At 35.6% G+C, this 25,163-nt stretch overlaps 1 protein-coding gene across 3 annotated transcripts in view; it reads left to right on the top strand.

Moving 5' to 3' along the window:
* LOC145688180 (uncharacterized) overlaps positions 1-25,163 on the top strand; it is a 156,979-nt gene that overhangs the window by 25,048 nt on the left and 106,768 nt on the right. For 2 of the 3 annotated variants that reach the window (XM_081762036.1, XM_081762039.1), the window contains exon 2: positions 14,682-14,762. The gene's annotated coding sequence lies outside the window, so the exon portion shown is untranslated. Of the gene's footprint in view, positions 1-12,995; positions 13,100-14,681; positions 14,763-25,163 lie in introns of those variants that run through there. The other variant, XM_081762038.1, reaches the window with a different exon arrangement.

Below are 25,163 nucleotides of genomic sequence, written 5' to 3'. Positions count from 1 at the left end.
CAGTGATACTTTCGATCCATTTTAAATTCATATTCAACCCCGCAACTTTGGGGAGGGGGAGGAAGAGATATTTAAAAATGATCGAAAATGCCCTATATTAGTGTTAAATCCACATTTTTATGGTCGCTGAGATGGACGGTGGCACTTCCGATGCCTTAGCGCGCCACATGGGGGAGGGGTATATATATATATATAGGTCGAAAATTACCGATATTAGTGTTGAATCTATAGTTCTTGGGGTCGATAAGATGACTGGTGACACTTCCGATGTTGTGCCCCGCAACATGGAAGAGGAGGAGGGGGAGATATATATATATATATATATAAATGATCAAAATTCTGATCCGTAGTTTTTAGTGTCGCTGAGATGAAGAGTGACAATTCCGACCCGTTTAAAACCAAATTCTGCGCTGCAACTTTGGAGAGGGGGAGATAATAAAACGATCGAAAATGACCAATATTAGTGTCGAATTCATGGTTTTCGGGGTCACCGAGATGATCAATGATCTTTCCGATGCCGTTTAAATCGATGCCATTACAAACGAAAACAGAATATTTCACAGGTACTAAACACATGAGATACAGAGTTGTGCATTTAAATTTTCATTTCAACCCAGCGAAGCGGGTAATATATGCTAGTATGAGATACAGGTACTTTGTAAATTTAGAACAGTTAGAGGGAGTGACACCATATCTTGGATAGGGATAATAAAGGTAGAATCTCATCTATTACTTTATAGTACTAACATGGCAGCCATTTTGGATTCATGTCCAAAATTTTTAGTAGGAAAAAATCGTGTTTCGGGCTGCTTTTCACCAGACGACAGACTATATCTAATTTATCTATAATCATGTAAAACTAATTACCGTCATAATATCTATTTATTAACTTACAATTGTTTTCCAGACTTACAAGGTACCTTTACTTCAGGTTGTATCTTGTAAATGCATTTAAGACTTGAGATGGTTTGGAGCACCATTTAATATTATTCAATTCAGACGATTTTTCTCATGGATCACTTTGACCTGATTTAGAACCATTTTAGGGGGTAAGACTAAAAGCTGATAAGTCGAAAAATAAGGACTGTCCTAACATAAAGGTAAAATCACATTTTCTAACTTTTGAGTAAAATGATAGAGAAGGTTCAACATTCTCCTACAATTCAATGCAATGACGCATTAGCAAACAAGCTTCCCCTGACATCTGTAGTTATATGCATTTCCAAAATTAAACTATCTTAATACTGTTTTATGATTCAATCCCAACCCATTCCACATAATAACTCGATTTCACTGAAAGTAGCTCTTACCATTATGTTCACCGAGCTGCTCATATATAAAAGTGTCAAAATTATCAAAATTGAAATTATGCTATCTAAGCAACCTATGGGTCACTACCACAGCACAACGACAAGACCTGTGTGCCCGTCTCGTTTCTACTTTCGATCAAAAATTCCAGAGCATAGCACCATATATACTTGTACAGCCCACTTCAATCTTAACAGAGTTATCTCATTTTCGTGGTTATTTGCGTAGTTGTGGTATTTCTACTTATTGTCTTTGACATAAAGCTTTGATTTATTTATTTTTGCCTTTTTAAAGCAAATTGTGTTGAATAATAAAATGAAAAAAATAATTTTATCCTTTTAAGCTTTGTGTCACATGTTTACTTCCTTTTGACTAAAGAAGACTAATAACTAATGAAAGTGAATGATTATACAAGAAGTACTGGAACGAAAGTGTGGGAGGAAACAGGAGTACCCCTAGAAAATCCACAAACGTAATAGTGTCCGTTACAAACTCACACGGACTCGAATATATTTGAAATGAAAAATGAAATGAAATCTTTAACATCCCAAAATTATGCCTGTTATTCTAAGGGAGACGATGATTAAAGCAAGTGAATATTTAGGGAAGAATTGGTGGAATGAGAAAGTGGTAGGAAACGAGAGTACCCCCAGAAAACCGACGAGCATGATGCTGTCCACCACAAACTTACTTTGCCAGGAATCAAACCAGGGACCGTACCGGAGATAAGCGCTCTACCTCTGAGCCACCGTGACCCCACAAATACGTGAGTTGTTGTGTTTTGCATCCTTACATAACACTAAGGTTATGAAGACAGGACTTATGGAGCACAATTGGGGCTTGAATACGGTGTAGAAGATCAATTCTCAGAGGCCGTTCTCCCACAATATATCGCCTCCAAAATAGATGGACAACGCCAACGATACCAACTAGACTTAGCACGACCAGAAAGCCCTCGCAGAATAGGTGAGAGATCTACCACTGTCAGTGTCCTAAGGATGAATAACACTGAGAGAAATTATATTCATAATGAATGTTCTGCAGTTGGACCTGATGATCAGGAGAAAAGTCACTGAAGAGGAAAATCCAGTAAGACGAATTAGCAGGAAGCCCTACATGATGGGAACTGAGCCAGATTCTTACTGATGTTTGGAATTCCATTGAAGTTGCTAGGATATCATATGAATCGAGTTTATCGAAATTGACAATGCTGTTTCAATGAGTATAATCAGTGATGATTTCAGGCGGTGACCCGGGAAAAGAGTCCAGCCCAGAAGGGATGTTTGTAAATCGGCTGAGTAGGCTGCAGCCTAGGATGGCAAGTTTTAAAGTTGTTTTTGAAACGAGAAATTTCGTAAAACAAAACTTGTGTATAGTCTTAAGACTGAAATAAAACTAACTAGTAGATTAGTAAACTAACACTATTGTGAGGTGCAAAACTAACAAATTGTTGGTGTATTTCTTTTATTGAGTATCTAAATATTATTAAACAAAAAAGTGGATATTTACTCGATAGACCATTATACGTTATGATTTCGGTATCTCAGACCGAGAATAAAATGCGAGCCAAAAGGAAATATATTCAAAATATTTATGTTTCACCATCTTCTGGTACCGGAGCAACGAATTGTATACAGGAAACTGGTGGACAGAGAGACACTAAAAGTACCAATTAAGAATAAATGATAGCATTCTATTAAATTTTATTTTAAATAATTTCATTTCTGTATTACTAATCGAAAATGCCTATTATCACTTCTTCCTTTCATGTAGCAGCCAATGTTATTTTCAACTGCTATGCAACCATACGTAACATACTTTATCTTCAAAGAAAAGTTTTTGATTATAAAGTTGAATCAAATTTCGATAATAAAATATGAGTGTTAACATGTTGAAGGACGTATTTACTAACTTGCTTCTGTTTAATAATATTTAAAAAAGAAAAAAGACGAACTACCTTAAGAGTTCGTCAATCATTTATATCTGAAATATCCGCAATTGTAATTGTTTCATAAGAGCGAACAAATTTACAAATTCGTCATTAAAAACACAGATTTCTTATAAACAAAAATTTTACTTTCAACAGACAGGGAATTGAACCCAGTTCTCTCGTTCGGCTATGCTTACTCTATCACTCAGGTACTTCTGACATCATGTTTTTCTCAATTCTGTCATTACGAGGAAAAAATATTTTATTTATATATTTATTTTTTGCAACTTTGTTTCTATTCATTCAAAATACCTCATATCATCATGAGAATTCGACACTAACCCCAAATGGCACAATTCCTAAATGCATTGAACCTCACATACTCTAGTCTTAAACGACACAAATCCTAGAAATCTCTTGTGGTGCTACCATCTCATCCATGCTAAGAATACTGTAAAAGTAGTACGTATAGATAGCAAATACCGTCATGTTTTATCGAATATTTAAGTTTGTGGTTTGTTTAAGGTAGCCCAAGGGGTGAATGGGTTATAACCCTCAGCTCGGCATTGCCATTTTAGGAGATCTTTTATAAAGTAACTTAATTGAAATTAACGAGGCTTTACAATGTATATAAATTCAGTGTAATTAATACAAGAACAGCGCACCTAACCAAGGCTTCACACAGGGTTGGAAGAGGGATATTGAGGTACGAGCCATTGAAGAGTTTACAAACAATAGCTGAGTTTGAGTTTTTTTTTCTTAGTTTCTCTTTTGCGTCCTTATACAACGTCTGATTACGAAGGACGAGACCTACTATTAACATACGCTACGAACCACTACCGGAGACTGAATTACCGTGTACAAGGCATCTGTGAGATAAACTCTCACTGTATAAGTCGTTTCTCACCACACTATCTCACTTCCAAGAGAGTTGGATTACAAGATCACATCACAGGCATCAGCAGCAATGGCTACTGGTTTAGGGAACATATATCAAACCGTATGGGCATCTCTGGTTTATAGCATAGCACAATGGAACAAGATCGAAACCTAGTGGAAAAAGAAACAAACATTTTTAAAAATTCATTAACTCATTCATTCTTACAAAGAAGTAAGTTATTTTACATAATTGATGTACAACCGCAGAATAATATATTTAGTATTATCGATATACCTACGAGTATTGAAATTAGCTCCTTCATAACAGAATTGTGGCAACTACTACACTGGCGCAGTTATATGTGATGATGGCAAATTTCAGAACTAAAGCAAGTAAATGAAACAGACACAAGTTCTAAACTGCAGAAGAGCTCAAATTTAAGACTTGTGTCTATATTTTTAGGGCTTATACCCTATAGAATTTATAGACGTTTCCTGTCATAGGCCTAATATTCGACACTAGTAGTACTCTAAACGTACACTCATGTCCAAAATGATTTTCGCATATCTATAACTGTCTTCTTGTAAGAATATAATTTGATAATCATTTTGCAGGGTACTTTTAATACTGATACTATGTGTATAATCGGGAATGTATATTTGTGGTAAGTTTCATAGGAAACGAATTATAAATACGAAATTAGAATGAGTAAAACAAAATGTTGCTAAATGAACAAGAAAGTTTTATTTTCGTTTTATTGTTCTTATTTACTGATCTTTTGACATGAAACTTGCACATACATGTCTTTGCCGACTATACAGATACTAATATTATAAGAAATACCGGGTGAATTCGTTATCAAATTATATTCCTACAACAACATATTTATAGACATGCGACAATAATTTTGAACATGAGTGTACATTGCGCCATTCGTCTCACTTGCGTTATTACTGTTGTATGGACAACTCCAAAAATGCATTACCACCTGCAATTCTCCCTTTCCTGCAATAGTAGGCAAGCCAAAAGCATGGTCGTGGGGTGGTGGTGTAGAATTTGAAAGACGTTGGACCAAACCTCAATTTTGTTACAAATATAGCAGTGTGGTAAACTTCAAATAAGAGAATAAAATAAATTGTGAATACTAACGACGTTTTTATCGTGAGGACAATGGATGACATAAAAAGTTACAAAATGTTCTTACTTAAGCAGTTCAAACATGACGAATGGTAAGAAATAGATATCAGAGAAATGCAGTTTCTTTTCTTTAAAAAAAAATCTCGTAAAAAATGAAAATGGTTACATAATGTAAAGGCTTAAAATAAAAGCCTACACAAAAATAAACATCCACAAGAAACGGAAAGAGAGATATACACAAAAATAAACATCCACACGAAATGGAAAGAAAACACAGAATAAGGGACACTAGTGACGTAGCAGACTTGCGGCCCTTCCATGCAAGATAAACAGATGGGATCCTAGTTGTAAACCCTATTATTATTATTATTATTATTATTATTATTATTATTATTATTATTATTATTATTATTATTATTATTAAAAACTCGTTTCCTTTGAAAATCTATGATACTGGCTAAGGGCATGTCTGCATATAGGGGTCATGTGCGTATTTTTTGTCAATGAGCGGTCCCAAAGGCCAAAAGGAATTGAAACCTCCGAGAAAGAGGAACGAAACATTTTCTTATGACCAATCCTAGGTCAAACTTCGAAGCACTTGCTTTTGACAGGTGCTTTTTTGTTTTCTTTTTGTGGAACAGAAAAATTCTGGCGGCTAACAAGGAACGTATGTGAATCGTGACAGCTAGATATTTATGAAAATTGGTACCCTGACTAATTGTGGATCCCTAATCATCGTGGTAATAGTCATTCGGTGTTCAAATGCCTTGTTAACCGTTACGTATAATACATATACCAGAAAAGTGACCGGATGATGCTGTGCCGAGTTATACTCCAAAAGTGCCAGAAAAAAAAGCAGAAAATGGAAAATGTGCGCAGGTAGCTTGATACCTACGGGTGGGGGACACGTGACCAAGAACACGGCATTAACGTCACACAAGCAGTGTTGACACCCCGACATAAACTTATAGTTTTCGAAACAGAACATATACCATTTTATGGCATTAAACCAATTGTCATAAAACGTGAAAGAAAATAAGCAAAAGTTGGGTTATCAGTGTTGTCACCCATCACAATTAAGAAGCTCTAAAATTAAGAAATTATGGGGTCCACACAGAGGAAACGAATAAATGCACAACAATAACAAGATTCCAGTAGGAACGAATGCACAGTAGGGAGTAAAGCACAGCATACAGGATTCACCCAAAAAAGACCACACAAAATAGTCGTATAAATAAGAAATCCCATGTGACATAATGCGGAAATTTGAACAGGAAGTCTTCCTGTAGCGCAGCAGCAGGCTTTTGTGAGGAATCGATTTCTGAGAGCTATAAAACAAACTCTCTTAGGGTTGCAACATTGCATGAAATCCTGCGTGCCTTCCAAACCACAGAAACGACTGCGTAGTGCCTGAGAATATTACAGAAAAGTTGTGGTACGAAAGGTAACAAATCTGGACAAGGAAGTACGTTAGAATCGATTCTCAAAGATTAATGACTTATGATAAGTGTCAATCAAGATCATAGGAAACGTTAGCATGTAAGAACGATGAAGACAAAATACACTGCATTCACAGTATTATAAAGGCGTAAAAATTTTAACATAATACACCGATACACACAACAATAAACCATAAATAATATGGCAAAATACATAAATATCTCGCCCTAGCCGCACACTCGATATGAAGCATCAAGCCCGTTAGTCACTAGATGCTGTACATGCTGTGGTTTACTCCCTACTGTACATTTGTTCCTTCCGCAATCTTGTTATTGTTGTACATTTGTTCATTTCTCAGTACTAACCCCATAACTTCTCAATTTTAGAGCCTCGTATCTCCCTTATTTGACAACACTGATGACCCAACTTTTGTTAATTTCCTTTAACGTTTTATGCCAATTGTTTTAGTGCTATAAAATGGTATACGTTCTATTTAAAACATAAATTTTGTGTTGGGGTGGCAACACTGCTTGAGACACTACTGTCATGTTCTTGGTCATGTGTACCACATCCCATAAGTATCGGGTTACCTGCACACATTTTCCATTCTCTGCGTTTTTCCGACGCTTTTAGGGTATAACTCGACACAGCACCCGGCCACTGCGTGGTATATATTACGTAGGATATATACAAGGCATTTCCGCACCGAATGACTATCACCACGGTGATTAGCAATCCACAATTAGTCACGGTGCCAATTTTCATAATTTCCTAACTGTCACAATTCGCATACATCCCTTGTAAGAAGTTACAGTATATAATATTGCAAATTTGCAATTGGATTATTTACTTTGCAATTTGTGGTCATAAAGAAATTGTCATTAGAAAGCATTATCGTAAAAATTAAGGTTTATTTCTTAATCCATCGGAAGTCTTAGGGACCCGCTATACCTCACCCCCCAAATATCGATATCGAAAATTTAGGATGTTGATATATCGATGCCAGTATATTTGCGATATCGAATGTTGATATATGTCAATGTCGATATCAACTCAGTAGATAGCGTAAGTTCTACCATCCATTCCAGACTAGTAAAGCAAGTTGAACACAAAGAAAGAAAGAAAAGAAATAAAGAAATAAAGAAAAATGAATGAGTGCTATTTTACTGCTAAATTTCTATGAAAAACACCCTATATTAAAAATCCAAACTGTATCATAATGAAAAGTTACAAATGTTTAAAGGAAAATTGGATGTTCCTTATAGATGTAGCAAACCTGGCATGTTTCAAATTTCAAATGTGAATAAAACACATTGAATTATGGGAGGGAAACAAATTTTGTGTCAAACAAATAGAAACATCTTGTTTTGAGATAACCAAAGAGGGAGGTCATTTTCTAGTCATCTCCGAAGATTTATCTGTCCCGAGCATCCAGTGTCGATTTCATCTATTGCGGATATAATGTAATTCACATAGTTGCAACTATTATTTTATGTGAAAAAGACGATACTACCTGGCGGAGAACCGAACCGAGATTTCCCACGTGGAAACCTTGCACGATAACCACTACTCCATCGATAATAATAAATGTCCACCTTAACAGTATAGTTGTCAATATTATTATTATTATTATTCGTCTACTTTTGAATTTGCTGGGCTAAATTACTTCATAATATGTTATTATTTATGTAATTTTTCCTGGATTGTATGTTAGTTCGCTTATTAGTTGGCACTAATTTGTCTTTAGGTCGTCGAATAAATGAATTCCGTTGTGTATTTTGGTGTAAATAACCTTACAAAAAGCCGCGTCGTTCCAAAGCCGAAGTTTGTAATATTTGGGGTTAAGTTTCGTGTGGCATGATAGTGTAAGGGTTAACGTAGCGGTCTTACAAGTAGTACAGCTATCCAATCTAGGTTCAAATCCTGTTCACGACGACGTTGTTTTTAACAAAGTGACACTAGACAACCAATAGACGACTTCTCATACTAGACGACCAATCTTTAAGAATGTGGAAGAAAACACCTGTATGATGATAGAGACGATTTGCGAAAGTTGGTTGGGAAAGAGCAAGGAAATTACCAAGACGTTCGAAACACTTCATTGACCTGTAGCACTAGAAAGAAACCCCACAGCATTTGTTAAGCAGACTTTGGATGCAGAGATGGGTGGAGTAGTGGTTATCGTGCAAGACTTCCACGTGGAAAATCTCGGTTCGATTTCCTATCACGGTTCGATTCTTTTATCCCCATAAAAATGGCTGCAACTGTGCGAATTACAACGTTAAATCCGCAATTAGATGAAATGGACACTGGATGTTCGGAGCAGATAAATTTTCGGAGATGATTAGAAAATGTCCTCCCTCTTTGGTTATTTCAAAACAAGATTTTATTTCTATTTGTTTGACAAAATTTGTTTCCATCATATAATTCAGTGTGTTTTATTCACATTTGAAATTTGAAACCTGCAAGGTCTGGTACATCTATAAGGGACATCCAATTTTCTTTTTGAACATTTGTAACTTATCGTTATGATACAGTTTGGACTTTCAATATAGGGTGTTTTTGATAGTGATTTAGCACTAAAATAGCACTCATTCATTTTTCTAACTTTCTTTTTCGTTTCTTTTCCTTCCTTCCTTCCCTCTTTCTTTTTGATTAGTTTGCATTAATAGTTAGTCTGGAATGGAAAGTATGACTTACGCTATCTACTGGGTTTATTATAATGTATTTCAGATCAGTACGTCCAATGAACACTACCGAATTTGCAACCGAACCACGCGGAAGCAGAGCACGTGTTAAACGTTTGACATTATCCTACATGTGTGTCTGAGATCTACAGTTCTACTGGAAGTTGAGTATTTTATTTGACCATCACGTTTCGTATTCATTTTGAAAGTGACTTAATGAATGTTTCAATCATCCTCTATACATTCGTATTACTGTATTATTATTATTATTATTATTATTATTATTATTATTATTATTATTATTATTATTATTATTATTATTATTGCACCGCTTCTCGGATCTAGGCCTGTGCGATATGTCAATATATCGATATCGTCGATATCGATATTGACTAACATATCTCAACATTCGATATCGCAAATATACCGACATCGATATATCAACATCCTAGATTTTCGATATCGATATTCGGGGGTGAGGTATAGGGGGCCCCTAAGACTTGCGATGGATAAAGAAATCAAACTTAATTCTTACAATAATGTCTTATAATGACATTTTCTTTATGACCACAATTTGCAATGTAAATAAACCCATTTGCGAATTTGCAATATTATATACTGTAACTTCTTAGCCGCCAGAACTTTTCTATTTCAGAGAAAAGAGAAACAGAGAAACACCTGTCAAAAGCAAGTGCTTCGAACTTTGACTTAGAATTTACGTTAAGAAAGTCTTTTTGTTCCTCTCTCTCGGTGATTTCCATCCCTTTTGGCCTTTGGGACCACTCATTGACAAAAAATGCACACGTGACCGCTATTATTATTATTGCATCGCTTCTCGGATCTAGGCCTGTGCGATATGTCAATATATCGATATCGTCGATATCGATATTGACTAACATATCTCAACATTCGATATCGCAAATATACCGACATCGATATATCAACATCCAAGATTTTCGATTTCGATATTCGGGGGTGAGGTATAGGGGGCCCCTAAGACTTGCGATGGATAAAGAAATCAAACTTAATGCACACACGATCTTAGGCAGAGTCAGAAGTGTTGAAAAGGCAATAAGTTTTTAATAATAATAATAATAATAATTATTATTATTATTATAACAATTGGGTTTAAAACTAGGGTTCCATCTCTTTATCTTGTGTGGGAGGTCTGCAAGTCTGGTACGCCACTGGCGTCTCTTGTTTTGTGTGTTTGTCTCTCTTTCCGTTTCGTGTGGATGTTTGTTTTTGTGCTGTTAGGCTTTTATATTAAGCCATTATATTATGTAATCATTTTCATTTTTTACGAGTTTTTTTTTTTTTTTGAAAAAGGAGAGAAATCGCTTTCCTCTGATATCTATTTTTACCATTAGTCTTGTTTGAACTGCTTAAGTAAGATCGTTTTGTAACTTTTTGTCATCCATTGCCCTGACGATAACAAAATCGTCATTCTTAACAATTTATATTATTCTCTTATTTGCAGTTTGTCACACTGCTATATTGTAACAAAATTGAGGTGTGCTCAACGCCTTTCTAATTCTCAACCATCCCAATGACCCTGTTTTGGGGTTGCCTACTGTTGCAGGAAAGGGAGAATTCCAGGTGGTAATGCACTTTCGGAGCCGTGCGTACATGTCTCCAAGGTTTGGTTGTTTCTAAATTTGTGATACCGTAGTGTCATTAGTTTCCAACACTGAACAGTAAATCAAGTGTTATATGTTTTCGTTTAATATAAAGATTCGAAATTTGTAATAATCTGAGTGCCATTATTGCCATTCGAAAAAAATAACAAAAACACAAATTTATGTTGGGTTGGTAATATTGTTAATCTGCTAGTGTTGAAGAGAGTGTCAGGCGATGTTGCCCTGACGATATTTGCACGGTACAAAATTTCTAAAAATGAAATGAAATCTTTGAATTTTACGTCCCATGGTTATGCCGGTTAGACTAAAGGAGAGGATGAGGAATGAATGAAATGGTGGAATGAGGAAAGTGGGAGGAAACGGAAGAACCCCGAGCAAACCCACGAGTACGGTGTTTGTCCACCACAAAGCCCACCTGGCGTGAGCTGGGATTGAACCAGGGGCCTCAAGCACCGGAGGTGAACGCTCTACCGCTGAACCACCTCGCCCCCTGTACATAATTTCATTGTTTTTTGTGTGTGCTTTTATAAGGTTAAAAGTTATAAGGGCACTAACGACGTACTCGGTATTAATATATAAATTCCATCTCCATCTTCGCCTCTGAATTGAAAGCGAAAGTGATAAATTAGATTACTGCTTACCGCTTGCAGTTTCACTATTGAAACCCGATAGTTCAGGAGAACTCTATTAGGTCTGTGTCGTTAGCGTACTCTTCTTCAACGTGGGAGGCCCGGGTTTGATTTCCGGTGGGAGCTCATGTGTTTCGTGTCTCTCGTTTTCTGTAGGTCCACGCAGTTCTTATATAGCCTCAGTAAAGAAAGGTGCACTAAACTCTAATTCAATCAACTCTAGTTATTAATATACTACTTCAGTTTCAATATTGAATTCGCATAGTTTGGAAGTCTACGGTGTTTTCACACTGTAAAAGGAAACTGACTTGTTTCTCCTTTACTCTAGAATATTTATTCAGAAAATTGAGTTTTAAATATATTATGCACCTTATTCAAGCCTTTTATTCTGGTATTTATAGATGCAAAGTATCATTTCTAATGGGGATCCCTAGCAGATCCAGAAGGTTCATTTGGAGGGAGCGTATAGCCTCCTGATTATATATATATAAATGATTTATTGAATTTGATGTTATTTTTTTATACGATGCATTGCAATGACTAATTTTAATATGATGCTAAATGACATAGCGTACAGTATTCAAAGTGGGACAAGAAAAATACAGGAACGGTCCTTACCTGTTTCTTTTATTTCTGTTTTACGAGCACCACAGTATAATTCTTCACAATTGAAAAGTCTTTGGGAGGGGTAGTTGTCCCCCTCCTCCTGGATCCGCCACTGTTACTTTTTAAAAGTGACCTAATATTGAATCAGACTAACGTAACTTCGCTGCGGCTACAGTTCGTTTTAAAGTAAGGAAATCGTTCTCGTAAAACATGCAAGGAAAACATTGTTCTTATATAATGATTTAAAGAAATAAAAATTACCGGCATTCAAATTAGGACGTGTAACATACAGCTGCAATATCCAATATTTAACATGCAAGAACTACTTGTTTTATTTTTTAAGGATTCCGGGAAACCAGATGTAATAGAACGTGAAGAGCAGTGTTATTGTAATATGTTCTGTCAGTTACCTCATAATTTGCCAACACAAATCTTCCTTCTCCACCTTGGCTAAATATGAGGTAAGCTGGACTAATTGCTAACATGCATCTTGACCTCAATAATTCTCACGCGGGTTATTCGGTCGAGAAGGCTGACTTACAATTAGCTGTAAAAAGAAAAAAAAATCTTTACATGTTCCTTTATGTTCAAAGAGATAATACTCCTTTGTACTCCAGATTACATAGTGAAGCATGCATTTGAATAGCTCTTTGACGAGAGACAAACATGGAACTTAAAAGGTCAACCAAAAGATCTCACTCTCTTGAGGCTTTGTACGGGCAGATGCCTCGATTAAGCTGATCGTGTGTGGTCGTTGTGAATTTGCGGGTTTTATAGTTGGAAAATGTGTATCAAAAGTAACTGATTTCAAATACTACAAAACATTCGTAAAGCCATTTCATGTAAGTACTACAATAATAAGTAAACTCTAAATCATGTACCTATTCAAATCGTGGAGTACTTAGTTGTTATGTTTACTATTACAGGGGAAGCGAGTTTCAGAAAATTAAAAATAATAATAATAATAATAATAATAATAATAATAATAATAATAATAATAATAATAATAATAATAATAATAATAATAATAATAATAATAAGTCTTACATCATACTACGGCTTTCTACCTGTCTCACTTTCTTTTGTTCTTATGTTTGTAGAAGTAGAAGTACATTTGATTGTAAAATCAGTTTTATTTTTGCATTCAGGACAGGAAAAACCTGGCTAATTCCAATAAGAAATTGATACTGACTGTGAGAATGTCTTGTTCTACAGCACACATTGGATGTGGTTTGTAATTATTTAAAACTGTAAATAGTCTTGATGGTTCATCGGCTCAATTATGGTGTTTGGTAATAACTTAATTAAATAAACCGTTATAACTGGACAAAAACAATTGTGGAAAAAGAAAGAAAGAATGAAATAGAAATTTGTTGTTGTTGTTGGTTATGGGACGTAGACTTACAATTTAACTTGAGATCAGGATCATATGAACAGCGGCGGCGAAACCGACACCCTCCCACCAGCACGATTAAAACAAGCTCTCTGCGACCCTAAATAAGTGTAGGGCGACCCTAAAGTTTGGACTTCAATCGAGAAACGAACAAGAAAGAAGTTTGTTTCCCAGCAATTGCGGTTCTTTGTAAAGTACTTTAGTCTCTTCGATAAGCTATGGCATATTTGTTATTTTAATAGTCATGTGTGTAGGATCCAAGTCTAGCAACTAATATTCGCATATGTTTCCAATCAGTTTTCTATTACTTATTAAGTTTTTAGAGCTTCGATAGAACTATAAAGCTAGTATTAGCCTGAATCAGTATTAGGATATCGTTAAAAATGTTCTGAAATGACCATGTATTCGGTAGAAAATGCTGTTATGTGAATTGATAAATTGAAACTTTAATGTTCCATTCCACGGTCGTACCTTGTGAGCTAAAGGAGCAGATGATGAATGCAAATGAGTGATGAAAATCAGTGAAATGGGAAAGTAGAAGGGAAGGAGAGAACCTGGCAAAATAATGAAGACTGATGTCTACTAAAAAAAATCCTATGGCTTAGGATCCAAAATGAGATCTTTCACACTAGAGGTGAACGTTGTATTACCATTCCACCTTGCCTTTTACGTGGATTCATAACCAAATTACCAAGAGGATGGGGTAAAAACTATGTGCAGGTAGTGCCGACGTGGAAAGGAATGGATTAACACCGTCAAAGGGTTTCTTTCACTAAACTATTCACAATGCAGAATATATTTCAAAGTATTATATTTTCATAAGTACAGAGCAAGATGTAAAAAGCACGACAAAAGTTAATGACGATATTGTGTCTTAGAGAGTAGGTCATGAATGAGGTCTTTAATTATTCTCAACTAGTCTTACTTGATTTAGCTTTTAATTATATTGAAATTGTTGCTATCTTCATTGCTGTTCATGTCATGCAATAAACATTCAACACTAAAAATACGCTCTTGTTCTTTCTTTTCAGATTGTTTAATGGAACTTAGATGCCTCGTCCATTAGAATTCACAGAGCAGTGTTGACTGGATTTCTAGGCTAAGCAACATCTGTAAGTTAATGCACAAGTTTACGTTACTTTTGTTTCTTTACATATAAATTAAACAACGTTGTTTCATTTGTACAATATAAGAACACAAAATAGCATAGAGTTTTATTGGATTACATGAAAAATCAGGATTTTTACATGCAAGATACATTAGTTAGTTAGATATATTACTCTTATTGCAATCCAATCTTACAACTCAAAATTATCTCCTTAATATACAAAAAAAAAAAAAGAAAAAGAAAAAAGAAAAAAAAAGAAAGCAAATTTCAGTGTTTGAAATATTCTTTTGGTGTGCCTTGTAAAAAAATGAAATCTTTGAGTTTTACGTCCCACGGTTATGCCGGTTAGGCTAAAGGAGATGGTGATTATGAGAAATGAATGAAATGGTGGAATGAAGAAAGTGGGAGGAAACGGGAGAACCCCGAGAAAACCCACGCACACGGTGTTTGTCCACCACAAAGTTCACTTGGCGGGAGCAGGGTTTGAACCCGGGACCCCATGCACCAGAGGTGAACGCTTTACCACTGAGCCACCGCGGCCTGGTGTACCTTGTGTTACGTGTATAGGTGTGCCTTTAGTGACATTTATAATACACACTATAGCATAAAGTCACCCTTTATGTGTTAACCAACAATACAAAATGAAGTGAACTCGCTTATCAGCAGTAATTCACTATTGTCGGATATATTAATGCAGATACAATCTGTCAGGGGCGGATCCAGGACAGACTTCTGAGGGGGAGGTGGGTTGTAATACTGCTACTTAGAGCTACTTTTAAGAGCTCTAAATTTTGGGATGGGTTTAATTTATATATAACATAAGAAACTTTCCTCTTCTTGGGGAAGGGGGCGACCGCCCCGATCGCCTCCCCCTGGATCCGCCCCTGATCTGTGTTCGAAACAAAACAACACTAGATACAAGAATACAAAGTGAAAGATTTCCTACTACGACAGCTTTCATATGAGGCCCGAAGAGTTTTTCTGACGGATGTATATCATTTTACGACTCTAGTGGCATTTATGATGATTTATTTATCAATCTAGAAAAGGATTTTGACTGTGTGGGTTGGGAATTGTTGTTGGAAGTTCTGAAGAAGGTTTGATTGGAATGGAAAAATCGGAGACTTATATATATATATATATATATATATATATATATATATATATATATATATATATATATATATATATATATATATATATATATAAAACATATATGAACCAACAAGTAAGTGTTAGAATAGGAGAAGAAATGAGAGAGGAAAGCGTAATTGGACGGGGATTTCGACAGGGCTGCAGTCGCTCGTCAACATTGTTTAATATTTATCTAGAAGATAGTGAAAAAGACCATACACATTGAAGACGGCATTTCAGTAGCAGGTTGAATGATTAGAAGTATAAGGTTTGTAGGTGATATGGCTTTTGTTACGGAATCTAAAAATAAAATCAATAAGATGTTAGAAAATTTGAAGAAAGGCTGTGAAGATATGGGATAAAAATAAATGTTAGAGAGACAAAAGCCATGAACGAAGCGGTCGACATCAAATATAAAAGTAGGAGGGGAGAAAATAGAACAGTTGACTAATTTTCGATATCTGAGTAGTATTATTAGTGATGATGTGAAGTGCGAACGTGAAATAAAACTAAGGATAGGAATGACTAAATAAAACTTTAGGATGAAGAAAAGTATGTTTTGTGGGACCTTGAATAAAGAGTTGAGAAAAAGATTCACAAAATACTTCGTGTAGAGTATTGTGTTATACGGGTCAGAAACATGGACATAAAGCAAAGATGATGAAAAAGACTTGAAACTTTGGAAATGTGAGTGTGGAGAAGAATGGAGAGAATTAGCTGGGTCGAGCGGAAAACGAATGGTAAGGTGTTAAAAATGGTGGGGAGAAATGAACAGTTTTAGATATTATGAAGAAGAGAATGAGAAATGGTTGGGACATTGCTAAGATGGAACTGTATCATGAGGGACGTGCTAGATCGTATGGTGGAAGGAAAGAGAGGAAGGGAGCGAAGGAAACTACAATTAATGGGCGATATCAAAACAGAAAAATCGTACGTGAAGGCGAAGAGGTTAGCAGAAGACCGTGGAGCATGGAAGCTTCTCAGTTGAGGCAAGTAATCTGCCAATAATGGCAGAATACCTATGATGATGGTGATAATGACACATTTATCTACAGAAGGTAAAACATCTCCAGACACTAAAACGTTTCGGGAGACATAAAAAATCTATTAAATTACTCGTGACAAGTAAAGTATGTCCAGTGCTGGGCAAAATATGTAAGCAAACTCATTTGAAATACAAAATATAAAATAGTATCACAAAATGTATTTAAAATACAAAATACAGAATAGTTTTCAGAAATGTATTTAAAATAGTATTTCAAATACCTTTGCAAAATACAAAATAGGTATCACTAATTTTATACATAGTCTGCAAAAGATTGTATTGACTATGATTCATATAATAGTTTAAACCAGAGCCCTGCACGAGCCGTGCGCGCCCGGTTCGGCCTGGAATGTGCCCTGCCCTGCCCGGCCCGGCCAGGACACTCTGAAAGACGGGTCGGAAACTAATGTTAGCCTATGCTAATCGTAATGTGTTTGGGAAACTGACTCTTTATTCAAGACTGCAAGGTACTGTAATACAACTACTATTACTACTTCTACTACTAATTCTACTACTTCTACTATTATTACTACGACAACTGCTAATACTACTACAACTGCTTCGACTTCGCGTCAGAGTTGACATGTCTGGTGGTACCGATTTTACCTTCTAAGTACAGAAAAAATGGAGAAATACTACTTATTATGGCCGGTCTGCGTAGAATGTGAACAGATGCTTGATGTACGAGGGATAACGGTGGCTCATTAGGAAAAGCACTCACATCTGGTGCTAGAGGTCGTCGGATCAATCCCTGCTCGTGCTATGTGAGCTTTGTGGTGGACAAACACCGTGTGCGTGAAAGTTTTCGGGGTGGTCCCGCTTCCCCCCACTGTTTTCATTCCACCAATTCACCCCATCATCATCCATACGGCTTGAGCCGTAGTTACCTAAAGAACATATGATAAAGTCAAGTACTTGACCTACAAAGTAGAATTTGGCACGCTACCATTAGACCACGGAGGCCAAAACCGTGAACTAGCGTGCTCATAAGATCAGCGCAATTTGTAGTAATGTTCAATTAGCAAGGGAAATACCAAATGGTGTTACATGTTCCTGTATTGTTTATAGTATGATACTACAAATATAACAAAATATAATGATCAAATAAATCACCAAGACGCCAGGGTCGATTAGGTGTTACTGGAACGATGGCTCAGTGATTGAGCGTTCACCTCTGGTGCATGGGGTCCCTGGTTCGAGTCCCAGCTCTCACCAAGTGAACTTTGTGGTGGACAAACACCGTGTGGGAGGGGGGTTCTCGGCGTTCTCCCGTTTCCTCCCACTTTATTCATTCACCATTTCTCCTTTAGCCTAGCCGGCATAACTGTCGGACGTAAAACAAAGATATCATTTTCATTGCTTTGTTTTCGTACTACTAGTAATAGCATTAGTGGTATTCGCTGTCGTATTAGTATAGTAATGAGTAGTAGCAGTTGTGGTAGTAGTAATAGAAGTTGCAGTGGCAGCAATAATGGAATTAGCACTAGCATTCGTAATCGTAATAGTAATAGTAGTATTAGAAGTAGTAGTTGTAGTATTAGTATCACATATGGTGTAACAGTTTTACATATCTTCTCTGTTACTCGTAACGCACTAATGAGTGTAGTACAAGACTTTTACGTCCATAAGCTATACTATTGTACCTAGGTATAATAAACATGGCTGGACAGAGCAAGCACAGATAACACATAGACAGACAGAATAGGGATATAGAAAACAAACCTTGGGTAACCTTTCACACGATTTTCCCATTCCAGAAGGACAAATAGACATTGCAATATTATGACGACACATTTCTCATTTTCCATTGCATATTGAAGGATTGACTTGACTTATCAGACTTGGTTGTTCTCAGGTCGGTTACGGCCGGCCCGTTTATGCCCGGCCCGCTTAGAGCCCGGCTCGTTTGTGCCCGGCCAATTTAGGGTCCGGCCCGGTTACAGCCCGGCTCGAGATTCGGCCGGGCACAGAATACAGATCCATCCGGGCCAGGCCGGGCCGTCTTCGGGCCTGGGTTTGCAGGGCTCTGGTTTAGACATTAAACACATCCATTTTTTGCACTAAACAACATCAAACACTTCCATTAGGCCTACATCAAACACGATTCTTTCATTTACAGAAATGCTTATTCGCTTCCACCAACAATTGTTTCTCGAACATTTTGTCACTCATAGTCATTCTGTAAAGTCTCATAATAAGGCCTTCAAATGAGAAAAGTCGCTCAACTGCTGCTGAACTTGGCACACACATTGAACGCTTTAAATAATTTGAGATCATGCGGGTACTTATCCATTACACAAAGTGAAGTATCTGAATCCTCAAGGTACTGCAAACACTGTAACTGATGTGAGAAGCATTGGTGGACGCACAGATATCCTCCTCGTGATCGCTGGTGTCCGAATCGAACAAATAATATTGTTCAACATTAAGATCACTTGCTTTATCATTTGATGGTAGAGTCTTGTCAGTTGAGTGTTCATGGCGAATCTCTTCCATAAATGCATCTTTCACAAATGATGTGTTTTCCTTGGGAACCCATCTAAGTTTAAGAAACGGATGAATGTCAGAAGGAAGTATAGAATCATTTACTGATGACTCCAAGGTTAAATATGTATTCATAGAGCCTGTTGTCCATGTCCATGCCCTTTAACAATACCGTCACTAGCGGATTACAGTACTTTAATGAACGGAGTTCCAGTTTTTTTTTTTTTTTTTTTTTTTTTTTTTTTAGAACTTTCTTCATGCGAATAAGTTCTGGAACAAGCTCGCCGTAAAAGAACGAACCAGACGATTGGAGTTGATCAGGTTCTTGTACGATGGCCTCAATACAATTTAAGTATTCGTCGAGAAATTCCAACTCGTTATCTTTAGAAGTGGGAATTCCCAGTGCAAGGTATTCAGAAACATTTGTATTACCCCTTTGATGCGACATTGAAGCGTATAAGTTTCTACATAAATTTTCATTGTGCTTTCAACTACCCTTAAAGTAATAATAAAACACAGTTTACAGGACTCATTGACGCATTAACTCCACATGAATATATTGTAGTCGCTCTTCGGAGCATGCTTGGATGCAACCGGCTCGCGGTGGTGATGCACTCGATTATATTAAAATCTATACAATTGAGTGCATCGCTGCAGCGAGCTAGCTGTATCCGAGCATGCCCGAAAACCGGTTACTAAACAGCAGGCAATCTACAATGGTGCCTCCACGTAATGTTTATAACTGTTAGTTTATAGTACACTGTGTGCAGGTTCGTAAACTGTGTAATATTTTATTGCCAAGATCAGACCTATTTTGTATTTTCTACATTATGCAAAATAACAAAATATACTACAAAACCTATTTCAAATATAAAATACAAAATAGTTCTTTGAAAAGGTATTTAAAATATAAAACACAAAATGGTATTTTGTATTTTAAATAAGTATCTAAAATACATTCATTTGAAATAGGTCCCAGCACTGAATATGTCGCAATTTTGCTACATTTTCTTGCGTTGTATCATTGTATGCAGCAGAAATATTTCAATTGGTTGATTCACTTGATTGTATTACCTCTCCAATTTCGTACGAAAATGAGAGAGTTTAGGGTTTAAGAGCAATATAATATTAAAAAACAAACATTTCCTATAGTAATATATATATATATATATATATATATATATATATATATATATATATATATATATATATATATATATATATATATATATATATATATAGTGTTTCGAAACAACACCGACAACGTTTGGGAGGTGATTCCTCAACCTGGATGCACAAATGCTTCCTTTCGGAGTTATAGGCTGCCGAAAGCATGAAAAAATGTACTTCAAAAATCCATATATATAAATTCTGCTTGTCCTTATGAGAGTGAGCGCTTACACCTCTCAACTCTCCACCTTGATGAAATTCTGCTTACGCTACTGTAGCTTGTAAGCGACTTCCCATTTCCTAGACACTACTATTTTGTCAAATGGGCAGAATTGCATGCTGCAGTGAAGAATGGAGCTACATATTTCAGCGATGGGTTGCTACAAGAAGAGTTGCGCATGCCGAATTGCGTTGAGTGAATTATCCAGACGAAGTTTTCTGAGAGAAAGCAGCAAATCTTCCAGCAGTTGATTTGACCGAAATTATAATGTTTGGTACAGCAAATTGATATTAACTTCGAGCGTAGTTATGAGCACTGTGATATTCAAAACAGCGGATAACTACCGCGTTATTTTCCCTTTGATTTGCCGGAGAGAGAGAGAGATGAACTGTGAATAATTCTATTTACAAGCTATTTCGGAGTTAAATTATTCCATCATTCAACTCTCTAAGACGCCTTGCAAGAAACTAGTGAACAAAAGGGTAACAATATGGGAAAAGTAGTTATTAGAGGAAAATACAAGCAAGGCTAAAAAGGTTAGACAACAAGGAGAATTAGAAAATATCAAGGACTATATTTGGGCACTCAGAGCACAAGAGAATCAAATCTAATTACCAAAGTTCTGAGAAAAACAAACATAAAGTTGATATGGTACGCTTAAGTACATGAAAAAGTTAACATTGTGTTTGTTTGGTTGGTTTTTACATTATAAGGACTATTTAAAATATCTGAGTATTAATCTTCTAAGCTCTGAAGGGAGGCTGAGATAGAGCTCTTGATTGTCCAACATGACAAAAAGTAGAGAAGATTAAATGTCCAAAATGACAAAAAAAAAAAGAAAAGAAAAAGAAAGAAAGAAAGAAAAAAAGACGATTCTCTTGTGTATTGAATGCACCTTTTCTTTAAATCCCAAACAAAACATCCCGTGTGGGATCAATGAGTTACGTAACTTGATATTTTAAATTTCCATCTATTGCCAAAACAGACAATAGACTACTTTCTGAATTTTTACTATAAATTTTAGTGTAAGAGAAGTAATTGTTTCTATTATACGCATAATTAAAAATACCAATAACTGTGCTTTACAAGTTGCATTTTTATTTATCAATCGATATTCATGCAAACATGATCAATAAAGTTTTAAAACTTAATTCAAGAAAATATGTGAGAAGAGCATAGAGTCTGTTCCGTAAGAAAGTATACGGTAGCATCTGAAAAATAAACAAATTGGAGTGTTTATTTATTTACTTATTGTATTTCAAAGTAGATTGTTTTCTTAAACTATTATGCAAACAGATCATAGAGCATCTAGTTAACCACTTTTGTTGAGCTTCTTCGTGGTCAAGTGGCTAACACGCATGCGCATTGTTCCGAGTTCGATTCCCGGTGAAGGTAGGACTTGATTTGGATACAAAAACGAGTAGTAGTTCCAATTTCATTTTAAACAGTAGAATTCTTTTCATTTAGCGTCGGTTTCGATAAAGGACACTAAATTCTAAATATCCAGCTTTCGTTATTGAATATTATGTAGAACCTCTTCCCGATATATTTTGTAACAAGTAGTAGAAATCTCTTATTTCTCGAATTGCGCTCAAGAGTTGCTTCAGATCGTTTACAGATTGTCTTTAAAGTTAATTCTTCATGTACGACCTATTTCTCTTCTGACCTCTGAGTCGTATTGTTGCCAAAATCTTTTACCAGACATTAATCTATTCATTCCTTCAAAAGGAATCTTCTCTTTTTCATGCCCAGATTACCAGTAAAAAATCAAAATGTTGTAAATATCGCATTCACAGAAAGATCCTTAAACATGCAACTTTATCTCGTGTTTGACGGCACTTTGAACAATTCCATTACTCGAAGCTCCTTTGTACAAAAGTATAAAACAGCTTGCTTTCCTTGTGAGTGGTCCCGCGCTAAATTGTCGGTGTTATACTTGAAAAAAAGAAAAACGAATTGTAATTCGGATCACACTTTAAGCAGAAAAATCCAGAAAAATCTCGTGTCATATAGCTTCGGTGTTAAATAGATCCATGAAACTATAGTACACTAACTAAATTAATCACTGTTTCTCAGAGATGACAAGGTTCTTATAAGGGAACATCAGACCCGCAAGGAAGTTTTGGTTGTGAAATATGGGTTATCTCAATAGGTATCTAAATTCCTGCTCCCTCATGTCAATCATTTTTTCAGTTTGCTGATATAATTTATTTCTGAATTATAAATTTTATATTTTAGTATTAGGTCAAGTCTTGAAATTTGTATTCCAATTTGAGATTTTGTTATGTACCTTATGCAACACTGAGGTGAGCTCCGAACCACGACTGAGGCTTGAATCCAGTAGGGTTGATAGGTGTACATTGTACGGTTAATTATACAAAATTAACCCTTGCAACGTAGACCGTTACCCACCGCACTAGCTCACCTTCATTGACTATAAGATCACGTCACGGCTCCGGCGTGTTTATTCTAACTTTACACCCATGTTACAAATTAAAATTTGATTTGTTCTGGTTCTCTGTCATCTCACGAGCTGGTTCTCTCTCTCTTGAAGTTCGTCTAAATTTCCAATTTCTTTAAAGCAGTTTACTTCTACATGAGTGACTTTGACTCTTTAATCGATTTTGTAGCTGTTGCAATTAGCATTTACGGTTCTTTCAGGTAAGCAATACTACCTAATAAGCTTAACATATTTTGCACTCATTTTTGAAAACACACTGTTCAAGTAACATCGATATTGAGTGTCTTGGTCAAAGTAATATTCTGCATTTTCTTTGTTCGTTTATTAACTTTTTGACTGTATTTTAGAGCTTGTTATGCCATCCATTATCCCAAAATTTTGTGCATAATTATAATAATTTGTGGAACAGACTGGAGTGTAGTCTAAAATAGGGATGTTCGTGTGTCTCTCACTTAGGTACAACAATATTGTGGGTACACAAAACAAGAATTTTAGGATATATGAGTAGGTGTGGATCGCATAGTATAGAAATGAAGCGAATTAACTAAGTAAATTAGATTGATGAAAGGTCTACAATACTGTGGTAGGAATTCGAAAAACGTTATCAAGATGAAACATGGAATTACGGATGGGATAAATGATATATGAATTGAGCTTACTAAAATTTACAGGAAAAGAGGAAAAAACAGTAGTTTTGACTTCATAGGTAAATGTATTAGACGGAAAAATATTCAAGAGACTTCCTAACGACAACGATACAATTAATTCAGAAATTGAACCCAAAAGATAAGTAAATTACATAACTATTAGTTTCATTCTTGCAGCAAAATTTAGCTTCATGTGATGAATTGGTTATTTGGAAAAATAAATGAAGAGATTGAAGGGTGGATATAAGATAGGGAAAACAAAAGAGATACTATCGTCTGATAAAGAATAGTCAGTGAAAATTTCGTAGAAAAAAGACCAAGTAATGCATGTGTTGTTCTTTTAACTGAGTGACTTGGAACATTTCTAAAGTAGTGCTAAGAAAGTTGGGTTGGGTTGAATAGACGGATTGAAAATTCTCCAGAAACGCACGTATGTATCAATCAAAAGTAAAAGTTGAGCAGCTGAAAATGTTTAAAAAGTTTAATTTGAAAGTTACTTTGACAGAATTCTTGTCTTTTACTAACATTATTTAATATGTTATATATTTAGAAGATATAGTAAAGAAAGGTCTATGTAAGGAAGATGATATTTTGGTCGTCGGTAGGAGAATAGTTGTATATATTTTACAGATGATTAGACATTCATTGTGTAATCTACATGAAAATTAATATATTTGAACACTTGACGACAACCTGCAAAGAATATGAAATGAAAATAAACGTTAAAAAGGACAACAACAATAATGATTATATGAAGTCTTCTATATTAAATAGTACTAATAGCTGGAGTAGAACTACTAAATAGTTTTTGCTACGCAGCTAGTATTAGATATTATCGAAGACATGAAGTGCTAACGTGAAACAATAGTAAGGGTGAGGAGGTGAAAGAAACATTTAGGAAGAAGAAATATTTATTTTATGGGTCTTTGATAAGGAGATTTAAAAATACATAGCATATTCTTTGTGTGGACTACTGTACTCTACAGGGCAGAAATGTGGACATTAGAAAAGCAATTTAAAACTACTATGAGCTGTCAAAATGAGTATGAAACAGAATGGAGAAAATTTGTCAAACGGAAAACAATAAAGGAGTGTTTGGAATAGTAAGGAAAAAATAATATATTGGAAAAACGTCGAAAAGAAAAAATAAACTGCTTGATACTTTTTTTTAATTCTAAGGGACGGGATAGAAGATATGGTGAAGGAAAAGAGAAATAAAATAGTACAATTGAGGTAGTACTAGA

This window comes from Thermobia domestica, chromosome 6, assembly GCF_964235325.1.
Source record: "Thermobia domestica chromosome 6, izTheDome1.hap1.1, whole genome shotgun sequence".
In the NCBI taxonomy this organism is placed as follows: Eukaryota; Metazoa; Arthropoda; class Insecta; order Zygentoma; family Lepismatidae; genus Thermobia; species Thermobia domestica.
Note: the sequence above shows the minus strand (reverse complement) of the source record. Positions and strands in the feature narration are given on the sequence as shown.